Consider the following 5,550-nt stretch of genomic DNA (forward strand, 5'->3'; position numbering starts at 1 on the left):
CACCCTGTTGACTGAAAAATGAAAAGCTTACAGACCAGGAGATAACATCCTTTGAGTCAGAACCAAGTGAAATAACACATGTATTCTGGCTAAATTCCAGCATGAGTGATTAACATTCTCCAACTTCAAATAATTTTTGTCATTAGCCAACACTTGTCCATCCCCAATAATACACACTTTGCATAAAGGCAACAGAACGAGGCAGCCTCTCTTGGCATGTTCACAATCTGTGCATACTTTCCACTGAGGGTTTCCCTTTCTTTTGGATTGCTATTCCATAGCTGAAAACTCCCACTGCTTTCACCCCTGGGATGTTTGCCGACACTGCCTGCCAAGTAGTTCCCCCAAACAAACAAACAAACAAAATATAAGCACAGGTACAATCACAGGGAATGAAATAAGTAATATACATTTTAAACATATTTATTAATAGTTTTGATGTTTGTGAAGCGATTGATATTTAACTTTGAGGCTGGAATTAACACACATATTCTTCATTACAAGTCTTGTTGATAAGCAGGGAGGAGAGGACTGTTCTGCAATTTAGTTTCCCAGTCTATGTAAGTGGGATCCAGGACACAAGAACGACAATAGCCGCGGTGTGTCTCGGTCCTTTAGTCCAGTCCTGAGTATTTTGAGAACTCAGGCCCTCCTACCCTTTTTTCAGCCTTCTTCCCAGTAGAAGGAAGGGGCTGGGGAAAGGGAAACAATTCAAACCCTCTTTGTAAGCGTGTGAATGAATTTCAAGAATGCTAAACACCTCAGTCTTCCAGCCTAATTAGAACACGTAGAAAAGAGGCATTTTCAGGACATTTAAAACTTGCAGCATAATAACCCATCTGGAGAGCGCCACAGTGCATCCCAGTGGTTGAGGCGCCCAGCAGGTCTTCCCGTGGGCTCCCACTGCGCCGTGTGCCCCGGATCCCTGGCGGCCAGCGGTGTAGGCCGGGGGGAGCGACTGGGGCTGGCGGGGTGGGGGTAGGGGGTACGGCCCCTGCGCATTACACTGCCGGAGCCAGTGTTGCTTTTCCCTGCAGGCAGCTTCGGAACTGCCTGGATTTTTAACCCGATAAACTGATAAAGCACTAACATGTTTGGAGTCTTCCAAAGACGGAAAGAAAATCACTTTCTTGTTGCAACAGTAAGATTTTGTTACGAAATGCAAAAGTAAAGGTTAAAGCCTGGGAGATAACCCGTAGAATATGAGGTGGGGGGGGGGGGGGGGAAGAGGTGGTAGAAATTGTGGATGTCGCGGCCCAACTATCTCGATTCGAATCCCGGGTTTCCCATTTGAGCGCCTACTCTGCACCAGGCGCTCGGAATACCGTGCTGAACAAGATTATCTACGTTGTGGTTTTCTTGGGGGGCATTAACATTAGCTCGGTTGCCTTGGTCAAGTTTCTAAACTGTTTCTTCACCTGTAAGGAGTGTCTGATTCGTAGAATTATTTTAAAGATCTGAGACATTCTGTATTAAGATGTGAATGACGAACGCGCTGTCCGACACAGTTAGGACTTGGTAAGTGTTTGTTCCTCTCTAAATCTGAGCTCACCGGGTGTGAGGGTGGCGCAGAGTGGAGACAAGTGCCACGGTTAAGAGTGATTCTTTGAGCAGTCTTTTAAACAAGCGCTGGACTGTAAGGATACTTAGCTGCTGAGAAGAGATCTGGTAGGTGCCCTGGAAGCAAGCGTTCATAAGCTAGAACATTACGGGAAAGTGAGCCCCGCATAAGCGGGAAATCAGCAGAGAACTCTGGAGGGACATCTAGGGTTTCCCGCTCAGGGTCTCAAGAAGGCGTGATTAGCATTCGCCCCGCCCCCCATAGCTTCCCGGCCGGCGATTGGCCCGCGCTCCTCGGCTACCCGCTCAGGGCTGGACTCCTGGGGCGAGGCCAAACCGGCGGGGCTGTGGGCGGGGACGCACGGAGAGTGTGGCGGGGCGGCCCACCAACCGAGCCCCAGCGCGAAGGGGCGGGGCCAGGGCGGAGTCTCCCGGCGGGCATTAGAAGCAGGTGACCCGGGCGGGGTGGGAGAGGCCAGTCCGCCCGCGACCGTGACTCTGCTGTGGCTACCGCTGCCGCCGCCGCGTGCAGTTCAATACCGGGCGGAGGTGGGCGAAAGGGTGTTAGAGTGCGGGGGAGGAGCCGAACCCGCGTCCCGGGAGCGCCGCCACCGCCCCCAGGAGTCCGCTTGGAGCGCGGAGCCCCCTGCAGCGGAGGAGGCCAGCAGCAGGCGGGCGGGACGCGGCGGCGGGCGCGCACCGTGCAGTCCCGGCAGGGCCAGCGCTGGCTGCTCGCGGTGCTGTGAGGCGGCGGGATCCGCCAAGCGCCTTCCTCTCGCCCAGGTGCACCAGGCGCACTCGCCCCTCTGTCCAGCTCTCGGACCCTGGTGGAACACAGGGCCTGTCCCCGCCCTGCCCCCGCCCGGATCAGGCGGGGGACCCCGGAGGAGGAGAGGGCGAGTGACCGGTCTGCGGCGACCTCGATCAGGGGGCGACCCCCTCTCTGAGACGCCCCCACCTGCTGCCATGTGCTGCTTCCTCGGATACCCAGCCTCTCGCCAAACTTGCCCGATGCCAGTCCGTCTCTGAGAAACGGGGAGTGTCCCAGAGACGGGGGACCCAGGCTGGCTACGGACTATCTGCTTCTCTCCGGATTCTAGGAGGTGAGAGCCCGCGCCTTCCCCTTCTCCTCATTCTTTCCCCTATCCCTCAGCCCTTTTCCTGGGGGGCTGAGCGCTATGACCTCGGCAGGCCCAGGGAAAAGGGAGGAAGGGTGAGGGACGGGGAGTCTGTAGTTGTGTTCCAGGAGGTGAAGGGGAGGGAAGGGAGAGAGGTTAACTTAGAGATTTGGAGACCACTTGCGGGATTGTACCGTTGACGCCCCTCTAATTGGGAGTGGTTGCCATTTTTCTTCTTCCCCACTTTTTTTTTTTTTTTTAAAGAGTACTTTCTCCAGAATCGGAGCCTAACCGTCCCTCTCCAGCCCTGTCCAGCGAAGAGCTGAGCGCTCCCTGCGGAGGTAGCGTCCTCCCGAAACAGTTGGTCTTTGGACGGATTTCTTGAAAAAAACCAACAGGTTGCCAGCCCCGGCGCCACACAAGTCCGCGGAGAGGGAAACTCCGATCCCGGTTTCCTCCTGCCTGAGCTGGCCCTGCGCGGGCTGCGGGAGACGCGGGGAGGGAGGGGGCTATGGCTCGGCCTGACCTGTCCACGCCGCCTTCGCTGCTGCTGCTGCTCTTCCTGGCGCAGCTGGCGGGCCGGGCGGCCGCCGCCTCCAAGGCCCCAGCGTGCCAGGAGATCACAGTGCCCATGTGCCACGGCATCGGCTACAACCTGACACACATGCCCAACCAGTTCAACCACGACACGCAGGACGAGGCGGGCCTGGAGGTGCACCAGTTTTGGCCGCTGGTGGAGATCTACTGCTCTCCGGACCTGCGTTTTTTCCTGTGCTCCATGTACACGCCCATCTGCCTGCCAGACTACCACAAGCCGCTGCCGCCCTGGCGCTCGGTGTGGGAGCCGCCAAGGCCAGCTGCTCGCCGCTCATGCACCAGTACGGCTTTGCCTGGCCGGAACGCATGAGCTGCGACCGCCTTCCAGTGCTGGGTCGCGACGCCGAGGTCCTGTGCATGGATTACAACCTCAGCGAGGCCACCACGGCTCCCCCCAGGCTCTTCCCGGTCAAGCCCACCCTCTCCGACCTGCCAGGGTCGCCGGCCTCGGGGAGCGACTGCACCGCCGGGGCCGTCGGTGTGCACGTGCCGCGAGCCGTTCGTGCCCATTCTGAAGGAGGCACACCCTCTTTACAACAAGGTGCGGACGGGCCAGGTCGCGGCGCCCTGCTACCAGCCGTCCTTCAGCGCCGACGAGCACACGTTCGCCACCTTCTGGGTCGGCCTGTGGTCTGTGCTGTGCTTCATCTCCACCTCCACCACAGTGGCCACCTTCCTCATAGACATGGAACGCTTCCGCTACCCGGAGCGCCCCATCATTTTCCTGTCAGCCTGCTACCTTTGCGTGTCGCTGGGCTTCCTGGTGCGCCTGGTGGTGGGCCATGCCAGCGTCGCCTGCAGCCGCGAGCGCAGCCACATCCACTACGAGACAACGGGGCCTGCGCTGTGCACTGTCGTCTTCCTGCTGGTCTACTTCTTCGGCATGGCCAGCTCCATCTGGTGGGTCATCCTGTCACTCACCTGGTTCTTGGCGGCCGGCATGAAGTGGGGCAACAAGGCCATCGCGGGCTACGCGCAGTACTTCCACCTGGCCGCGTGGCTCATCCCCAGCGTCAAGTCCATCACCGCGCTAGCCCTGAGCTCCGTGGACGGGGACCCGGTGGCCGGCATCTGCTACGTGGGGAACCAGAACCTGAACTTGCTGCGCGGCTTCGTGCTGGGCCCGCTGGTGCTCTACCTGCTGGTGGGGACGCTCTTCCTCCTGGCGGGCTTCGTGTCACTCTTCTGTATCCGCAGCGTCATCAAGCAGGGTGGCGCCAAGACGGACAAGCTGGAGAAGCTCATGATCCGCATCGGGATCTTCACGCTGCTCTACACGGTGCCGGCCAGCGTCATGGTGGCCTGCTGCCTGTACGAACAGCACTATCGCGAGAGCTGGGAGGGCGCGCTCACGTGCGCGTGCCCGGCCCGGACTCCGGCCAGCAGCGCGCCAAGCCCGAGTGCTGGGTGCTCATGCGCAAGTATTTCATGTGCCTCGGTGGGCATCACCTCGGGCGTCTGGATTTGGTCCGGCAAGACTGTGGAGTCGTGGCGACGCTTCACCAGCCGCTGCTGCTGCCGTCCGCGGCGGGGCCACAAGAGCGGCGGCGCCACGGCCGCGGGGGACTACGCCGAGGCAAGCGCTGCGCTCACGGGCAGGACCGGGCCCCCGGCCCAGCCGCCGCCGCCGCCTACCACAAGCAGGTGTCCCTGTCGCACGTGTAGGAGGCGGCGGCCAAGGGACCGGGAGCCGGGCGGGAGTTGAGGGAGCTAGGTTGCTTTCCTTTGGTAGCTTTGCCAAGGTCACTTCCGTTTTACCTTAATGGTGCAGACGCCCCCTCCTGGGGCAACTTGGAGAGGAGGGGAAGGGGCTGTTTCCAGGGGGCACCTGTCCCAGGACTTCTCAGAGGCGCTCAGCTGACGTCTGCTCTATCTTCCTGCCTTTTTGAGGGGAACCATGTTTTTAATTTATATGTCCTTTTCTTAATTTTTACTTTGTTGCATTTTGGCAACAAAATTTACCTTTGCTTTGGGGGGGGTTACAATCCTGAAGTTGGCATTCTAATGAAGGTCCACTTGGTTCACGGTTCTGTGAACTGTGTGGTCTCAATTGGGAAAATGTGTTTCCTATACTTGTGTCTTTAAAAATAATGTGAACAGTGAAAGTTTAGGTTGCTGTGAGCGGGAAGTTTCCCGTGGGCTTCTCCAGCTTACTTCTCCTTCCACTGCTTAAAGTGTCCCAGATGCTTTAAGATGAGCTGCTTGGCCCTTTCCCTAACTTTGGGGACACCCTAAGCCATACTGAGGAGGGGGAGCATAATGGGTTTACGCCTCC

General features: G+C 58.4%; 1 pseudogene; it reads left to right on the plus strand.

The window, feature by feature from the left end:
* The first annotated feature begins 3,183 nt into the window (after positions 1-3,183).
* Positions 3,184-5,165, plus strand: LOC136168920 (frizzled-5-like; annotated as a pseudogene).
* The last annotated feature ends 385 nt before the right edge of the window (positions 5,166-5,550 follow it).

This window comes from Muntiacus reevesi, chromosome 5, assembly GCF_963930625.1.
Source record: "Muntiacus reevesi chromosome 5, mMunRee1.1, whole genome shotgun sequence".
Lineage (NCBI taxonomy): Eukaryota > Metazoa > Chordata > Mammalia > Artiodactyla > Cervidae > Muntiacus > Muntiacus reevesi.